The sequence below is a fragment of the Acromyrmex echinatior genome, chromosome 3 (assembly GCF_024713525.1).
Source record: "Acromyrmex echinatior isolate Ae372 chromosome 3, ASM2471352v2, whole genome shotgun sequence".
Classification (NCBI taxonomy): Eukaryota; Metazoa; Arthropoda; class Insecta; order Hymenoptera; family Formicidae; genus Acromyrmex; species Acromyrmex echinatior.
The window spans coordinates 7,505,866-7,527,170 of record NC_141854.1 but is presented as its reverse complement, the minus strand read 5'-3'; the positions used below and the strand labels follow the sequence as shown (position 1 = coordinate 7,527,170).

Genomic DNA, 21,305 nt, shown 5'->3' with positions numbered 1-21,305 from the left:
AAGTGCCACAGGTGTTTGCAGATGCAATACACGCGGTTCATACTCCGCTGAGAAATCAGCTTCTTTTTAGGCACTACGAGCCACGGCCATCTACCTTGTCTATTCCGTATTGATCAAAACTGAATTTTGTTGACGGAGAAGTATGGAACTTGCATCATCGTTTCAATCGTGAAATTATTAAATAAATGAAATAACGCATTAGCGCGCATTTATATCATTTCATTACAATATTTCCATTTCAGCAATTTTAATAATGACCAGCTCTTCAATAACATAATTCATTTTATACATATTATACGGGATTTATACATTAATATATATTGACAAACATTTACATTGGTTTCATTTATGCAGTTGAATAATTAATAGGCAATTACGTTGGCCTGTTTCAATCGCCTAGTCTCATATACCGTCGTGTAAAACGATGATACGTTAGCAATATGAATACGTACATTATCATTTTAATAATACTATATAATATTACTAATTATACCGATCTAATAATTATAACGTTTCAAGTTTCATAATTTTTCAAGTATGTTACGAATAGATTTATGAGAGATACAAACGCATGAAACATCCACAAATTTCTGTAATGTTATACACAAATTGCAATTCTACATGAAAAAAACTAAAAAATAAATAATAGATTAAGTTATTGAAGTCGTACAAGAATCAATCAAAATTCAATAGATCCTAACAAAGACATCAATTAAGAAATAACTTCCTATCAGTAAGTTTAACTTCCTGTCACGCAATTCGTGTTAGGAGCCTTAACCACTAAAACACGGAACGAGAGAGAATTCGATAGAGAAAAAAATCGCTGCAAAAAGATCTCGGCGTGATCGTCGAGATCTCAAGCTCCTCGTGACTTAATTGCATTCCTGAATATCAGTCCCGTAAGACACGTAGATATATTGCGGGTATACGAGCGGGAGATGCATGCAAAACTGCATAATTTATCCAACAACTTGAGACCGGAGGGAAATATAGATGACGTACGGAAGTTCAGATTCCGATGCACCTTCATCCATTTCTAGAGAACCGATAACGCGTAACAACGTTACGAATTTTTAATTTCTCGAAAATACAAAACATTACTCATAGAATTGTATTTAATCTAAATCTACACACATATCATTTGTAATTCGAAACACATATATTTTACTATTAATATTCTTTGATGTTAACGAGAAAAATTATTCATTTATTTTTCATATAAAATTATAATGGAAAAGATAAACAGAATTGAAATAAATATTGAAATTCAGAAACCCATATGTATATCTCATGGTTCTCTAAAAAAATACAAACGTATTTCATACAGTAATGCAGTAGCATTTAATTTTTCAATTAACTAAGATTACGGTTACAATGTTCTAACGAACATTTGTTCTGACGAATTCGTCTAATTTATTAGTCAGAAATAGGTAATTATAGTAAAAAAAAAAAAAAAATGGGTATTCTGATGTAAATGGATATTCTGATATAATGTAATCTCGTTGTAATCTCAAAGTTTGGAATTTTAAGAATTAAAGTATCGTAACTAAGATATTCGTACTTTTGGAAAGTATCATTATTAAAAATTTATGAGCAAAAACCTGAATACGTAAGTAAATTGTTTACTTCAAGAGAATAAAATAAATAATAATTTTTGATTAATATAACCTTCTTGAAATATATCTCGGTTATAATGTTCGCTCGTATTCCATAGACTTCTGTTTTTAAACATTACACTCATCAGTTTTTTAATATCCATTTCAGCAAGTCATACGAAGACAAACAAATAAACTCGTTTGAACGACAAACTTGTTCTGTCGAGTTCGTGCGACATTTGACGAACTGTACGCATGCGATGTAATTACTCTCATAGAAAACGTTCTTGTTTATTTTGACATGTTCAGAACAAAAGTTTGTCAGAAAACGCATTCATTATAACCGTAGGCTAAGTTATAATAATACTAATTTACACAGGGTGTATAAATACAAAATTTGCAACTCAAAATACTACAGCAAAAAAGTTTTCGAAAAATTAATAAGAAAATTATTTGTAAATTTTTATTTTAAATAGATTCTGAACTACAGATATTGAAATATAAGTTTAAATACAGTCAATTACAGACTACGTTTAGATAGTCATCTGTGAGTATTTGTGAGCGCATTGAAGTGTAAACTTATCAATACTCATTGAACTACCGCTTGCGCGATTCATAAACAATTGGTCCTCTAAATGTAGTCTATTATTGGTTATATTTAAACCTTTATTGTCTATAAAAAAATACAGAATAGAAATTTACAAATAGCTTTTATTTAATATTTTAAGAACTTTTTTGCGTATTTTGAGTCACAAATTTTGGAACTTCGTATAATAGCTTTTAAATCTTCTTCACGAAACGTATTATCATTATTTTTTTCTATTAGTTCATTAATAGATATTATTACTACGTAACGATTTAATTATTTTCGTAAAATTAATTGTTTTGCAATGACATAAAATTTCTCAATTATGTTAATAATCATGAAACTATTTCAATATCTTCTTACAATTACACACACACACACACACACACACACACACACACACACATATACACACATACACAAAAATATTTCATTCTCCAATAAATAAAATAATAAATAAAATATCATAAATAGAAAAAAAAGTTTTTTTTTAAATAGATCACAGAAACCGTCGTTAAAAATAAAATAAAAAATTCCGAGATTGCTTGTATAAGTGTACTCATATATGTATATAGATATATAAACAATCTATCTTGCGTGCTAGTGATGTTTGCGATGAAAACCTTGACAGGTATATTGATTCCAGCACTGAAGCTATATTGAAATAAACTCATACAGTTTTAGATGGATTTACGTCAAAAGTAGAATCGAAAATTAACGAAGCATACTGTCGTTTTGCAAGTAATCACGAACTTTTCGACGAGAAGGGTTCAATCAATTTTTAACAAACAGCAGCTATGCATCTCCACTTTCGTGTTTCGACTTACGGTTTTATTCGGTTAGCTCCCGATCAAAAATAGCTCTTTCCTCGCTTTTTCTTGCGACTACTAATTTTATTTTTCTTTTTGCATTCATCTGCGCTTCAACGATTCCATTTCTTCCAACGAGCTCGTTACTTTTAAAGTAAGGCGATTGAAACCTTAAGAAAATGTACACATGCGAAAAGATCATATAATTAATCTAAAGATCATATAATTAATCTAAAATTAACAATGTTAACAAAATAATGAGTTAAGAATGAGACATCTCTTCTTCTTCAATTCAATAATTTATAAAATATCTGCTGAATAAATTTTATTTCAATATTGCGGAGAATTTAAACGCATATTCTGAAGTCGTAAAATAATGTAAAACTCACTTTCTTATCTTTATTTCTGAAGTTTTGAGATAATATACAGAGTCTGGCTAAAGTCCCATTATCATTAAATTAGTTCGTTAAATTTAGAAAGGCTATTTTCCGTCTCGATACGAATCCAAAGTTATCAATCACAGCTGCATAGTTTATTTGGCTGGCTAACAATAGAATTCACCGGTCGAACATTTTGATAGGAGACCGCGCTATGTATCATCGACGAGCGGCATTTCCATTTGTCCGCATAAAGCGAGGCAATAATCCGTGAGCATGATAAAAACAATATTCGTATACATATACTTGTATAACATTCGCATATAATATGCAGTCACACGACTAAATATATTTTATGTATACTTTACGTAAAAAAAAAATCTTGCAAAAGAGATTAAATTGAAACAATTCTGCGCAAATCTTGAGATATGTGTCATTTACGTTCGATGACCTATATAACGCTCGTATGTATCATAGAATAAATAAGTATATTTAATGCCATACGAACATACGAAGATATTTTTCACATTTTTATCTTACATATATCTCGTATAATACGCCGTTACATAAACTCTCATGTGTACTTCTGTAATTATAAGTTACGCTGAAGCATTGTGCACATAATATTTTTTAGTTATGTATATATAGGTGTATATTTAGGGTACGATATAAAGATATAGTATAATGTGTAAAAAGCAACATTGACGAATAATTTAATATTACATAGGGAACTAACAATACGACTTAAAATACAGAAAAGTATAGCAAAGAAATTGTCGCACTGACCTAGATACGAATGAGACTAGTAATTAAGAGGAAAGAATAAAGGTAATGGACAACAAAGAGGGAAAAATGATCGGTGTGAGGATGTCAAATAATAAAACAGCAAGTTGTGAAATTTTGTTTAAAAAAAATGAAACGGCCTAGGAAGAAAAGAATGTTTGAGTAATCACGAAATTAGCAATAAAACAAAAAATTCTCGATATTGCAATTTCCAATTTGTTTATATCAATTTTTTTTATCCAATAATCAAATAATTAATTGGCAGAGAAATGCAATAAGTTAAAAAAAGTTTGAAACAAAATTTCATCAAATTCAGGAAAATTTATAAATTAATTAAAAATTAAATAAAATTTATGTAATCAATTAAAAATTATGCTATGAACACAATATATGTGCTAACAATTTTTAAAACATATGTAAACAAATGTATATTAAATATATTTCACAAATAAAAATAATCACATAAATTTTTCTCAGAAAATATTCAATTTTGTATTCATATATATTTACTAAGATAAAATATATTAAATTTTAATAAACTTGAATCATAGATATTTAATGTAAACATATATATACTAAATATTTAAAAATATTTATTAAATTTAAACATACATATTAAATATTTAATAATATTTACTAAATGTAAATATATATTTATTTTTACAAGAATCCTTAAGACGATTTAACTATCATTTTTTTATTTAGGAACAAATATTTAGTTATCGTAAATAAATACTAAGTTAGTATTATACAAACAAATATTTATTAAATTTAGTATATTTTTTCTTAATGTAACAAAGATATTTAATATAAATCATAATCGAAAAATCATTCAAATATTATCAAAGATAAATGTCTTGAACACGTTAGCTTATCGTTACTTTCAACTTTGTTAAATACGCTCAATGGTGAGATTCGGTATTGAATGCATTGTTCATGCGAATGATTCTAACGTTGCTATTAAAAATTTAATATCGCTATCCCTCGGTAGGATTGAACATAAATGTTTCATGTGTGTACCTACAAATACTTCAGCCTTCAACTGCTACCAATTTTCCTAGCGGCATATTTATCATTGATATCTTGACTTACGTTCTTCTTAAAGAACAGCCAAAAAGAAACGCACGTGGAGTAACGCTGAATTATTGTTTCGCCGTAACGAAACTGGAAGTGTTGCTGCGCCAAATGTATTGCATCTATCTCATGCGAGAGAATATTTCTTCTTGTAATATTTCAAATAACATAAATAAAGATTAAACATTTAATATGGGCAAAACTAGGTGTGTGGTAATATTAATTATTTATTAATTATATATATGTAAAACGTTTCTACTTGACTTAGTCTTCTTCAGCTATGGATAAATTGCAAACGAATTATAAATTATAAAAGTAAAATTAAGCGCATGTCAACGGAGATAATATAAATTAAAATTTTTTACGGGAGTCCACGTTATCAACGATTTAAAACAAAATATTTTTCTTCACTAGTGTAATTCTATAACAAACCGGTTAAATTGATGTCCAAAGAAATCAAAAAAATTCTGCGGTTGATGACGAGAAATAGATTGAGTTAATATAATTAAAATGCAAAAAAAAGAGAAAAATTGATTTTTTACTTTAGTCAACAACAAAATTAAGAACCAATTTTTATCGTTCTTTAACTTTGACTTGTACAATAAATACATCTTACCTTCATATTTAATTTCAGCTTTCTGATTTGTAATTTGGGCGTAATGCATGTTCACAATTCTTTTGACCTAGATTTATTCTTTTGCATTTTAATTATGTTGACTCCACCTGTTTCTCGTCATCAACTGCGGAAATTATTTAATTTCTTTGAATATTAATTTAACCGGTTTAGAATTGTATTAATAAAGAAAAGGTTTTAAATTGTTAGTAAGATGGGATTCTGCGAAAAATTTTAATTTATGTTATCCGTCTCCGTTAACATTATGCGCTTAATTTTATTTTTATAATTTATAATTTATAATTTACAATTTATTCGGTTGAAGAAGACTAAGTCAAGTCAAAACGAGTTTTGTATGTGTATAATTAATAAATAATTAATATTATTGGTTACCTAGTTTTGCTCGTTTTAAATATTTGACCTTTATTTACATTATTCTTATTTCCTTGCACATATACGAGCTGTAACAAAATTGATCTTCACAATATTTTCTCATCTTTGAAATCGCCCGGAAAAATGCACATGCGAGAGGTGCGAAACAATTTTGTGCTGCATTATCATACATTTCGATTATCTCGGACAATTCGGCAAAAAAAAGGTAATATGAAAACAAATAAGGAACGTGACTGCCTAAAATAACTCTCACAATGAAAAAATATATTCTTATATATACATATATGTGTGTGTGTGTGTGTGTGTGTGTGTGTATGTGTGTGTGTGCGCGCGCGCGCGTGTGTGTTTTATTAAAGACAGGTAAACACAATACATGATCATAATAATACCGTTTTCTAATAGAAAAAAATTGATATAAAATAATATTTTCCAGCAGAGAAATATATTATATTAAATCAATTTTTACATGTATCCTATCCATTTCTTTATTTCGTTTGCAGTATGACGTAATTTGATATGTAATAATATTGCATAACAAATAACAAATATAATAGAGTAAAACTTTTCGTGATATTTTGCACATAGACGTAAAATAAATAGATAGAGCATTTGCCAACTTCTTGTTGCCAGCGAATGGTAGAACTGCGACAGAAAAGGAACATGCTGATGTTCTCTTTTTGTTTATTGATTCATTTACATGTATGCGTATGTGATATACATCTCACACATTCCAAAAAGTTTTATTCTTATTTTAATAGTAATAAATACTTATGAAATAATATATTATCGCAATTTATATTGGATTACATACTAAACATTTTCGATTTTTTAATCAGTATAAAATATGTTTAATTAAAATGACTTATGACATACATGTAAATATGACACTAATGTTGCATATAATCTGTCCTGTCTTGCTGATAGAGAGTTAAAGAATCTTCGATTAATTATACAAAAAATTGGATTCCGTTAAAATGAGTCAGTTTTCATACATAATGTAGTTTATAATGTGGCGAACAAAAGATGTCATAGACACAAAGCTCAATAATGAATAGTTTTTTAGCTATAGGGTATCTAAGATAACTCTGTAAAAGATAAGATATTCTGTAAAGGAGTAAGCATAAGTTTTACACCTTCAATGCACCATAGCTCAAAAATTATCCATTATTAATTTCAGTTCATGTCAATTTTTTCTCTCAACATTCCATCTCTTAAAATATAAACACTATTATGTATTTGATTGACAGGGCAATTTCTTCTCAAACATCATTAAAAAAATCTAAAATTGGTTGTAAACATCCTCCTTGAAAACAATTAAATTTTATTATTAATCAGACAAATCTTATTGTTAATCAACAAAAGATTAAAATACCTGACTACATCTGATATAACATCACTAAATAATAAAACTCTGACAATAATCAATCAGAAACAATCAATTTTTGGTTTACAATCCCTTACATTCTACATATATCAGTTGTTTTAAAAATGTTATTACAAATTTGAATAAAAAATGTCTCTCTCCTTGGATTCTTCTATCATGATTTTGCGACGATTGTATGCTAAAAATGACTCAAAGATGTGCTGAAACGATTTTTCTAACCGAAAATTCAATTTTTTTAACTTACGTGTAATGTATTGATTTCATCTTTTTCTGAATTTATTTGCGTACCAACTTCCGCGCTTGACTCGAATTTACCATTTTTATATCATTTATTATTACATCCATTATTAAGCCTTGTGTCTGTGACATCTTTTGTTCATGACATTATAAACTACATTGTATATAAAAACTGAATCATTTCACCGAGACCTATATAATTATTGTGGGAGGCCTTTGTCGACACACCACTGTATATGCAAAGAAATAAAAAGAGAACATCAGTACATTCCCTCTTCTCTTCACAATCACATCATTCGCTGGCAACGCGTTCTTCTCATAAACTATAAGAATGATTGGCATTATAACAAGTATTCGCGTTATGATAGCGCCAGTTGTGTTCTCGTTTCTAGAGTGATAACTTCTGAGAGTGTTTCCGTAGCGTTTTCACGTCACCTCGTCAGTAAGTCGACACCATCGTAACAGTGTTATCTGATCTAAAATTGCTTAACTAACCAAGCGTTTACGATATCTTCGATACTCCAAGATTGCGAAACTGACTTCTGAGGTGTTTCTAAAATGCATTATCCTATCCTATAAACTTTCCAGTTCCCTTAGTAAAGTTTAAATCTTCGATCGTACCAAACATAGCGTGAATACTTTATAAAGTAATGATAAAAGAAACACATATAGAGATAATCGCATCAATTAATTTATTCCCCGATGTGTAAATATTGTATATACGCAATATCATTACTATGTATTAGCAATTATCGATTAATAAAAATTATCGATAGCTAATTGTGCAAATAGATATTAAATAATTGTGATAATAAATTTTTTAATAAATATTTACAAAAATATAAATGTTAACACAGTACCGTACCAAAACATTGTCATTAAAATTATTAACACGTTTTAAAAAATTAAAACTGCAAGAAACAAAAAACTTTTACGTATTTTATGAAGTAAAATTTTAACTTAAAAATTTATTCTCTTATCATTGTTTTAAAAAATTGTTTTTCGCAATATTACTATATCACATCAAACACAGTTTGATAAAATATGAAAAAATGACGAGTATTGTAATGACCATCCTCAGCTTGATATCAAAAAGTCCGATATATATACATATTTGATATTGATTACATACGCGATATCACATATGCATGACTTGTGACGTCATGTATCCTTAAACAGGAGACGTTGATAACAAGCACAATCAGTTACTTTATTCCAGTTTACTCATTAAGCGGAGAAATAGCATTTCGAAAAATGGAAAATTTTCATCTGAAAAAGAACGACGTGTGATAATTTTCTAATCGCTGAAGGCGATCATGCCGATTGGCATTTTTAAATTTATCATAGGATGGTTGCTGCGCATAAAGATTTCATGGGAAACAAAATAAATGCCAATCGGCATAATGCCTTCAGCGATTAGAAAACGTATCGAACGTTGTACTTCAAATAAATTTTCCAACGAAACATTATCTCCACTTAACGAATAAACTGGAATAACCGGTAAGACAATTAAAATTGTGCTTTTTATCAATGTCTCTTGTCAAGGATACGTGACGTCACATGAAAATCATGCATATGTAACACCACGTGCGTAGCTACATATAATATTAAATATAATCAAATATGCATAATGTCGATTAGTGGTTTCTCATGAGGCGTGAACCGTGAACGTGAGTATATATATATATATAATATATATAATATATATTTTCTTCACTACTAGTTTAATCAATTTTAAATGTATTCGTATATTATAATAAAGCTCGTCTATTTCAATAAGATTTTGTATTAATTATTTTAACATAGTTTTAATGATGAGACTCCTATATACATTGGAATTTCAAATTTTTATGCGTTTTATTATCATCTTTAATTAATTTTAAACTTTTTATTAAATTGATCAAATGAAAAGATGATGAGACGTCAGCATGATTTTTTCCAGGCGAGGATATGATTCAAGTCCTCGCCTGTGAAAAAAAAAATCTGCTGACCTCTCATCATCTTTTCATTTGATCAATTTAATAAAAAGTTTAAAATTAATTAAAGATGATAATAAAACGCATAAAAATTTGAAATTTCAATGTATATAGGAGTCTCATCATCATTAAAACTATGTTAAAATAATTAATACAAAATCTTATTGAAATAGACGAGCCTTATTATAATATACGAATACATTTAAAATTGATTAAACTAATAATAAAGAAAATACTGTAAAATTCCGTTATGCATAAAGGATAACTGATCTAAATTTCTAGTAATATTTCGCCAGCAATATTTCAAAAAGTCGAGACTGATCTATTCTGAAGTACAGTCAGTCTCGGAAAATCGAAAAACACAGCGAGCAAGTTTCATTAATCCATATAATGATATCAGGAAGACAAAGACAATGTGACAGTAAAGAAACAAGATAGATTAAAAAAACGAGCAAGTTAGATTAACGTTAAATAGCTCAGCTGTTCTATTTAGGAATTGCAATCGCCAATATTTGCACACATTACATACATATCCTCGACAAATTTAATAAAAAAAAATAAATAAATATTAGGTGTTGGAATTAATTCGTAGCGTTTTTTAATGAAAGAATGTTATTTATTTCACATGAGCATTAAAAAATACATTAATGAAAGTACTTCCCATCACTTGTAAAACGCTACGAATTAATTCCAACACCTAATAAATAAAAACAAAGATTCCCATAAGTATTGTTGCAAGATTAATAATATTTATACAAGAATAAAAAATAAAGGCAATTAAGAATATGTAACATACGCTATTCACAATATCTTAGGCTCCAATTTATATCGTAATCGATCGGCGAGAGAACACGTTAACGAGGGCCATAAATACATCCGCGGCGGATGAGACTTTCAAAGTCAATGAAACTCAGTTACTTAAATTAGATCCGGACGTCCCTTACCCAACGGCAGACCAATAAAATCTTCCATTACCGCATAACAGCGCGTCAACGTGAAATGAACGCGACCGCGCTTAACTTCTGGTCCCTGGGTTCTCCAGGGAAAGGGCACGACGGTAGACAGAGAGGCGGTCGGGGCAAAAAGGGATAAGTTGGGCGTAGGATGGTGGATGCAGAATCCAGAGGCAATATTTCACGGTACTTCCCACGACGCGTCTACCGCTTCCAGCTCTCTTCCTGGCCGCTTCAACGTCCCTCTCTCTCCACTTTTCGCTCCCGTTCGCTAAGTTGACAGTAAATTCGCTTGGCGTCTGAACGGTATTTCAGGAGCGTGAGTTTTCCGTCATCCGTCCATCGACTCGCCTTAACGCGGGGATTAGGTAGCACCAAATAAGAGCTACGTCGCATCAAAGCGAGAAGAAATTTCCCTTTTCTCAACTTCATATGATTTTGACATTTATTACGTTTTTACTTCTACGTCACATTTTGATGATAATAACGTGACTGGTTATGTATTCTATTTCGTATTCATCTATCGATCGTTTGCATAATCATTACAAAGAATTTTAGTGATAAAAGCCACATATCTCTCCCTCCCTTCCTTCCTTCCATCTCTTTCTCTCTTTTGTATTATACGTATATTAGCATAATGTTACCATTTTATGCGAAAGATACAACACGATATGTAATCTGAAGAGGTTGCATTATACAAAGGAAGTCTATAGATACAAGCACAAAAGTTACTTGTATGTACACATTTTGCTCTAAAAGTTGCAAAAAGTCATTTCACGCAGAAAATACATAACGTAATTCAAAACACGCATTCCCGAAGATTCCACAAGTGGTAGCTGCAAGTTCCGCATAGAAACTTTCATCGTGAAAATAAACGCGAAGCATTTACCTCCCAGACATGCCTCTCTTTCAGAATATAAATTTCATATTTTACAAAATATTAATCTCTCTCTTTCTCTCCCCCTCGAAAACTTTTTTTCCCTAATCCTCTTTCTAATTCTTTAATCCTAATTTTTCCCGTAAAGTAAGATTAATCGATCCCAGCGAGCACAGTAAGAAGAAAAATAAAATACAACGAAATACATCGAAATTCATTCATGTCGGAGGTCGTTCCAATCACAAAAGTGTAGGAAGACATTTACAAATGATCTCCGTAATCTCAGTGCTTAACAGGCATAACAAGTTCTCTCGAGTCTGCAGCAACTTGTTAACAATCGCCTGCGGGCCGATGCAGCAGCGAGTGGCGTGTGACGCCCGGGACGCCGTCCTGCATTACGCAAATGAGGCATAAACTCTGACGCTCAATGGAGATTATTAAACAAGTAAATCACTTAGTGGCCTCTCACGTAGGAGAACGCATTTGCATGTTGTGGAGAGTCGGACGAAATCTGCAATCTGCATTCCGCATCAGAGCGAGAGAAACAGAAAAGCCAATGTCGAGGAGCTGAGATTTGAGCATTTGATATGCGTGCAGATATAAACACAATGCGACGGTTTCTAGTTACGGAATAACGAACATTTGAATAAATCGAGAAAGAACGTAGATAATAAAGTAGATATAAAAGTATTGATATAAAAAAAAAAGAATTTGCGGATTAACTCGGAGAACGATTAGATTCATCGAGCGGCACTCTTGGAAGAAGCTTAATTCGATAGAATTTAATATATTTGCGCGCAAGCTTTCGACTGAGATGCAAAATTAATGAAGTGACGCAGATAAAATGCAATAAAGAATGAAAATCGAATGAGAATCGTGATTAACGTTGAACGTTTTTCATCCGCGGCGATTAAATGCACTTCTTGCCCGCGTTAATAATTATCACTGCGTTCATTAAATCTGGCATAATTACTTCCAACAGACTCCAACGAATATAATCGCGTTTTGATATTGTAATTATAACAAGCATAACTTTAGAAGTAAATAATTAAATTTTTAAGCTGCTCATTTCTTATTTTATCATGCAATTGCGCATATAAAAAAGAAGATAGATAATTCATTTTCATGAAATTAGAATCGTGATTAATATCATGTTTCATATATCATTTAATAGATTTCCTTTCGCGCGAATTATTCGGTTTATCATTTCACTCTTATCCGTCAATGCCTTTTCACTAATACATAATTAATATTTCCAGAGGAAAACGTAACTTAAATAGATTTAATAGATTTATATCCTTTAATAGATTAACATCCTTAAAAACAATTCTCAGACTTTCGTTCACTGAAAATGTTTTGCAGCACAAATAGTACACCGCAATATAGAAATTCTTAGAGAAGGCAGTATTTGCACGATCAAAAAGGACAAGATAATTAGATACCGTCGTAAAATTGCTTTGTTAAACGTTAAAGTACGTTCATTCGAATTAGTACGTTAATTTTATGACAAATTATTTGCAAAATGACTTTACTCTAAACGTAAAGACTATTGAATTTCAAGATTTTGTCGAGAATTAGCAATAAATGTTATAAAGGTAAAAGAAACAGATGTATTTTTAAATACTCTCTTATTCTCAAAAGATAAAAAAATAATTGTATAAATCTAATATTTGTATCTTAAAAAGACAAGTGAAACTTATTCATTTGGTCGATTAATTTTAAACATTTTAAAAGAACTTAGAGAGCAGCTTTCACTTTAAAATCTAAAAAATCATTAAAAATAATTAAGTTAATAAATAACACTTTCGTGGCACGGGAGCTAATTTCATTTGTACAATAATGGATCAATAATAATATACTGTTAAATTCATAATGTCAAATTGTACTCAATTTGAGTTATAGTTATTTTTAATCATTTCTATAGGCCATCACTGCTCCCAATATATCGTTAATTTAACCAAAACAACGGAGTTACACATTTTAACTTTTAACAAAAAAATGTACGTAGGTACGAAATTTAACTGAAATTTAATTTATTATTTATTAAATGTATACGTTAATACACATATTAAAATTTACTTTGAAATCAATCACAGAAATGGATTAATTTATTTTTTAACACATACATGGAAGTTAAAAATAAAAATAAATGTCTAACTCAAGGGATTGAATTAACTCATGCAATGATAACCCCGCATAAAAATTTCTATGCGGGGTTATCATTGCTCCTTTGATATCTAATAGTGTAGTTAATTAACTAATCTAGATTTAAGCTATTCGGTCCGTTCGCAAAATTATAAAGTAAAAATGCATCTTATATGGAGCCGAAATTATTCGCACTGTATTGTCCCCACATATGTGCGAATTTTGCAAAAAAAGTCGAGCTTCATTCTGCAAGTATAACCGTAATAGCGAGACTAACGGCAACGATCGTGGTATTCAGTTAACGATCTTACAACAGCACTGGATTGTGCCTTGAATCTCAAATGGACAGCCACGCGCAAGCCAGTGGCAATACTACCACCAACAAAGATATTCAATGCTAACGATCCTGTCACCGGACGAAGGGTTTCCGGTTCCGCAATACTCCGGCGACATTAGCGTTGGGGGCACGTTTCAACGGGCGAACTGGCATGCTCCATTTAAACCGCTTGAATGTGACTTGTCATTATGCGTAAATTTCGATAACAAAGTTGTAATGCAAATGGTGTTCGGAAATTTCCTGACTTTTTTCTTTACTTATTGTCAGGCTGCTTATACTATAACTTCCGCGAACTAAAACTTCAATTACAGTTACAATGTTCCAAGAAGAACGAACGAAAAACCAAGTTGATTTAACCGAATTTATTCAATAAAGTATAATAGTATGAACGCAGTAAAGCGAGATGATCGTGGTTTGAGGACTGAGGACACGATGGAAAATGTCGCGAATGAAAATAAGAAAAGAAAATAGTCGTATATCGTTGAACGTTGTTATCTCAACTGAATGAATATGTGATATTATGTATAGCGAATTATGCGAGTCTGTAACTTTCTCGATAAGCCATAGCATTTCAGAGCGTACCAAAATATCGCGATATAATATTAATGAAGTCATCGGAAGAGCTATAAATGTATGTACATACGTAATCAATATCCCTATCCTCAAGTATTACTGACACACTTCGTGCTACCCACAGAGTCTAAATAATTTTTTCAAAAAAAGACAAAAATGGCTACAATACATAACAATAAGTACTTTTTTTAATGTTCTAATTGATTCCATTGTACATTAAATCTTAATCTGACATAAATAAAGATTCTGATTAATCATTTCAAGACAACGTTTTTGAAATATATCAGAACACAATTGTGCTAGAATAGACAAATTGAAAAAGAAAGAAAACAGAATGAAGAGAATAAATTTCATTTTATTTCATTTTATTTTCTTTAAGAGAAAGATTGCAGAGATTAAATAAGCAAGAAAAAATAACGTGTAGTATTTCCAATAAATGATATTGCAAGAAGTAAAGAAGCATAAACATTTCCAATGTAATTATCGCAAAAATGGTAGGGAAATATCATCTAAATTTAACCATTTCAGTAACAATGTCTCCTAGGTATATAATTTTTAGTTCTGAAATTTGCGCTAAAAATATAGGCATGTATCAAAGAAAAAAATTGACAACTCGGTCATTAAGATCCATACGAAGCATATACAGTGCACTTCTACGAAGAGATGCACGTGGAATGTGAATTTTAAAGCGTCAAAATGGAAATCCAAAGGTTTTACTCGAAAGATCGTATTAGTGCATTCACCATTGCGGCAGGAGTGCAATTACTTCCTCCAACTGCAGCATCTAAAATAAAGCCTCGGTCGTGAAACAATAAGGGTGATTCCGCAATGATAATTAATGAACTCGCAGTCACTGAGAAACAAAAGTTTGTGTTGTAAGGATAGGACCGCATGTGACTCTAATATAATTTACCGTACATAAAGTCTGCACTACGAATAATGCGCAGAATGCATAAAGACACAATCGATGCGGTAAGATATAAACAAAAAGCGAAGAACTATATCTAATATCTATTTTTCGAAATAAATTATTTACAGTTTTTAAGATGCTTATCTTGAATATTTAACAGCTTCTTAAAAAGCTTATTCGCATCACAATACTATTAAATTGCTTGTCAATTTAATTTGTGATATTATCCTATTTCAACTTCGGTTTGAAACTGTATTTCAAGAAAAATAATTGGTGCACGAGAACTAAAAATGTTAAACTGGAATTGTATAAATTCGCAAGAAATATTATTAAATACGAAGAACCGCCGAAGACCAAATATGGCATTTTTCACTTATGTGTCTAATATCTATAAAGTCTATTATATACAATTGCATAAGCGTAGTTGTGAAGTGGTGAATTCTTATATTTACAACTATATGTCTACGCAATTGTAGAATGGGCTTAATACTCTGTTTTTCAAGAGAAAATTAAATCATTTCTTTTTAATATCAGAGAAGTGTCAGAAATTGCGCAATTGCAGACTTCTATTTCTACGTTATAACAGCATGTATAGTTTCTGTAAACGCTCATAAAATTTCCCCTTAATAGAATAAAATGCTGCAAATTATAGAATTGTTACATTCGATTCCCAGCACAATAATATAATGCTTATTAAATTTTCATATGCCCCATCGTTATCGATGCTAAGAAAACTTAAATTTGCAAAAAAACTGGATTAAATATTTTAACTACACTTGATAATTATTCTATTGCATCTTTCCTTTATACATGTATGTTAGTTTTTGTTCCAGTAGAATATACATGTATACGATGAATTCTATCGTTTCGTGAGAAAATATATTTCATTTGCCAAAATTTCATATATATATTCTATATACTTATTTAATATAGAGTGCTTTCCATATAGAAACACGCAAGTCGATACAAATGTTATTTTAACTTTCTTTATATTTCATGTGTAACAAAGACAGAACGATACTTATGTCACTAAATATGGAAATATGCACAAGGATATAAGATATTCTACAACCACAGTATAATACTTTGATAGCGCGCTTCCTAGTGATTAATTAAAGTTCAAAATTCAAACATGAAATGTCGAGTCCGTAATAATTTTCGAGTCATAAGTGCTTAATGTTGGCCTATACTATCTATTATCGAAAATCGATGATAGATCAGTATGTGCCTAATTGTAATTACGCTATACTCTATCATTGATTTTCCTATTCAAATAACTCATATTTAAAATATATATGACTCTGATTTTTAGGACATATAATACACAGACACACACGCGCGCGCACATGCACACACACACACACACACACACACACACACACACATTATATTTTAATAATTGATATTGACAAGTTAATTATGAATAGAAAACTCTTAATTATTATATTACACACAAATATTATATTATATTATAATATTTAAATATATTTAATCCTAAGTCTTCTATTAATGTTAACTCGTCTCTAAAATCTCTCTCTCCCTCTCCCTCTCCCCTTCTTTTTCTAATATATTTAAAGAAAACATGTATTAAAAAATTCTTCATTCGTGTAATAAAATATACAGTATATTTCAATAATTTATTTTATTGTTTTTCTTGTTAATTTCAATTTTTCCTTTCGCTTCTTTCTATTGTGAAATATCTACTTATAATTTCAAACTTTCTTTTATAATTATTATTTAATACTTAAATTTTCCAAATAACAATGTCTATCTTCATAATGTTCTCAATTCTTGGTTTTCTAAAAATTTTATTATTTAGTGCTTGATAAAAAATATGTAAAAAGTATTATTCTTTCATTTAGATTTTATTAAATTTTTTTTTATCATTACTTATCACTTTTTAGTGAGATATTCTATTTATAATATATGTATGTCCTATAATTTTTTATGTTTATAATTTTAGCATATAAAATTTCAAGCAATTGATCTATTTCATTTCATATATTATAATTAATATTTTATCCAATAAAATAAAATAATAAAATACCCGTAAATAATGCAACGATATAATCAGGCATAATATATATAAATTTTATATATGCATATGTCGATGTAAACAATACAATGACGAATAATTACATTGCTTCGAGATTAAGTATTTATTATACTTATTAATACTAATCTATTTCAATCAATCCATTTTTTAAAGCAATAAATCTGAAATATTACATTTGCTTACATTATTATTACGCTATTAACTTATATTCATAAATCTGCATATAATTTACGTATATGTAATAGGCCCAATTTTAACGGATTCATTGTTTCAAATTAAAACAGAAGGTAATTTATCATTCACGGACATGATGTGCAGCAACGGTGTCATATGTTAAACTGCAAAATATAAATATATCTAAATTATAGAGAAAGCTCAAAATAATTAATACTTCAAGAAATAAAATCGCTTCATATTCTTAATCATTGTTACATTACTAATCCACAAACGAATAATTCTGCAATAGCTAAAATAATAAATTACTAATTCATGATTGTTCCGCTGTTATCTTGTCTGAGGTTTCTTCTTCTTCTCTTGTAGAGATGGGCGATCTTTTTGTAAAAAAATCGTTCTTTTTTTCACCTAAAAGACAATTTTTAAATCATTTTTAATGTACCGATACACGCATCGCTCATCCTTACTCGCTGATTCGAGATTGCCAATCTTTTATTTAATTCGTGAGGGTTTTGTCCGATTCGCGATATAATGCCATAAATAAAGTCAAATCATTAACGATTAATTAAAAAATAATAAATCGTCGTGATAAACATATAATCAAGATTCAGTATTACATGCTTAATACGTTTCTAATCCAATATATAAATTCCACGAACGAACACATTATAATTAATAATGAACGATGTGTTATAACACAACATTGTTGAATGATACGATCTAGAAATTTATTATCTCGTGTTTCCAATCCGAAAATGATGGACAAATTACATTTAAATCGATACGAGAAATTGAAAGCGCAGCACAAGATATATTTAGAATTTGAGCATCAATAATTATTGTCCGCAAATTCAACAAAACGGCAATTGATAATTCCTGTTACTAATCGCAATGATTTTGCTACTTCAAATGAATAAATCTCTCTCATATCTGCTTTGATACTATCATCTCGATATATACATACACTGTATATATGCATGTATACGAATCGTTAATCGCGATAACTACATTATTAATAGTTTGTACTGACATTTGCGAATTGTAATAGTCATCGAGGAATGATCGTGGTTGAGGAGATAGTATAATGGCATATGATGTTCCCTGCCCATTTGGGTCTCGTCGTACGATTGATAGCATGGCAACTTTGCGCATATAAACAGTGTCCGTATCTACAACCTACGTAATTTGTGCCACAATGCCAAGCTAGATCGTAATCCAAGTTAATTTATTTCTGATAATATTCCGAAAATAATTATATATATTTGTAAAATAAATATATGCTGAATACTCAATTTCTCTCAAAGCGTGCGACAGCATTTTATAGGGATTTTATAAAAATAACGCGCGAAATCGTTATTTTTTGTAAAAAAATAACTTATTGTTACTATTCGTCACTAATTTAAAAATATAACATATCTGTTACTATTACTTACGAAACGCTTTACTAACGCTTTTTTCGGTACTTTTTTGCATTATCTACTAAAAAAGATATAAGATTTTTAATTATATTATTTAATAAGCAATTAATTGAAATACTCAATATTAAAACTTTAAACCAATTTTTATATGGCAAATTTTTCTTTATATTTAACTTATCTAATAAATCTTTTATAATTCTTTACATTAATACTTTTATTTTTTAATATATTTATCTTTAAAAATTTAGATTGTAATTGTAGTAAGATACGCAAATTATATATAATTTTTATTAAACATTGTTTTTAAATATTAATAACGTTATTACAACTGCATTTTAATATTCACTGCCACTATTAAAAAATCTATAATTCACGTTACAAACACTACGTTCAAAAATTTGAAAGCATCAGTTGGAAATTTGTAAAAATATACAGCAAAAAATGAATCATAAAGCTATAAATAAAATTGTCATTGCTATGAAATTGCAATTTTAATTCTTTTACAATTTATTTACAATTTTAACTCTTCATTATTAAAATTAATCATTAACTATTTTAAAATTAATTAGTATGCCTACATATTAATTATATTTTTTATTCATTAAAATATTCATTTTTAATTACTATTATACAAATTTGGCACTTATTAATTTTTAATCATTGCTGAATATTTTAGCCATATTGAATATTTTAGCCATATTGTAAAAAATAAAAATAATGTAATCTTCTTCTCAGAATGCTAGGTTGTGATTAGTAAACTTGATAAAATTTTTTAAATAAAATATTTCCTAGGAAGATTAGAAACAAATCACAGTGTGATGAATATTGTACATAGTAAAGTTTCTCATATGACGTTTTTCTTTAGAAGTACACTGCTGTGGGTCTAAAAAAGTAGTTTTTAAACTTTTGAACAGTAATGTGTAGGTCATATACTTATGCTATAGATTGTCAGTAAGAGAGAGTGGGGATATTACAAAAATAGGGTAAATAGGGTAAACATGAACGATACTATTGCAGTATATTACGGTTTGTTCTTTAGTGTGCATTAGATAAACTAATATATATTCGTTGTATTTAAAACGAAATAGATATATATATATTTAAAGAAGAGCGAGAAAAAAGTTTTAGATCTTTTGCTCTTAGATCTTTTGAACATGCCCTGAGTAGAAAATCTCTCACTTCTCGTATCTAGCGATTTGTTAGGTAAGTACATTTCAACTATGTAAATTCTATCTTATCAGCTTATGAATATACATATAATTCACATACTAACAAACTTGAAAGTTCGTATAGACTTTTTTACTTGTATTGAATTCTTGGAGCCACCAAACTTAATTTATTTAACTTAATTTATTTTAACATAATTTTAAACATAAAACAACCTGATATAATATTGCCCTCGCGCGCAGTAAATAATTGCAAAGCGTAAATTTTTTATTTACAGGTGTAACCCCGTAAGAAAAATGACACAAGTCAAAATTTTTCTAATTTCATATTATGTGGGGATTCTAAATGCATCGATCTTCAATTAAAAAAAGTTACTTCTAGAAAATTTAAAACAAATAATTTGTGATTAACTTATGTTTGATACTGTCCTATTAATTTTACGCACAATTTTCTTTCTTCTCTTGAATAATTTTATATTTTTTACTTGTGCCACTTTTTTGCGGGAATGCGATACGTTGATAAATGTTTCCTAGTTTGTGAGCATGTATATCGCATCGTGTGCACACATATATTGAAATAATGATATGGTACGGTATTAAGTAATACAAGCGTGTAATCTAGATAAAGACCCATTAAGATAGCGCTACATTTTAGCGTTATTATATCTTTCTTCCTAAGTGGTAATAACTTGAATTCTCTTTTAAAAAACAATATCATAAAGTTACACGCCATTCAAAATAAAATTTATGTACGTTACATCACCTAACTCAAATAATACGTATTCTTGAATTTCCACTCAAGAATAATTCTATTTCCACCTAAATAGTAATACCGTTTTGTTTCATTTACGATTCAAAAATATTTAAAA

General features: G+C 29.3%; 2 protein-coding genes across 6 annotated transcripts in view; one reads left to right on the top strand and one right to left on the bottom strand.

Annotated features, from left to right (window-relative positions):
• The window catches only part of dlg1 (MAGUK family member discs large 1), a 624,340-nt gene that overhangs the window by 494,050 nt on the left and 108,985 nt on the right, over positions 1–21,305 (bottom strand). The gene's annotated exons all lie outside the window — the stretch shown is intronic.
• LOC105146406 (facilitated trehalose transporter Tret1-like) overlaps positions 6,752–21,305 on the top strand; it is a 53,808-nt gene continuing 39,254 nt past the window's right edge. For both annotated transcript variants that reach the window (XM_087404054.1, XM_087404053.1), the window contains exon 1: positions 6,752–8,293. The gene's annotated coding sequence lies outside the window, so the exon portion shown is untranslated. The remainder of the gene's footprint in view (positions 8,294–21,305) is intronic.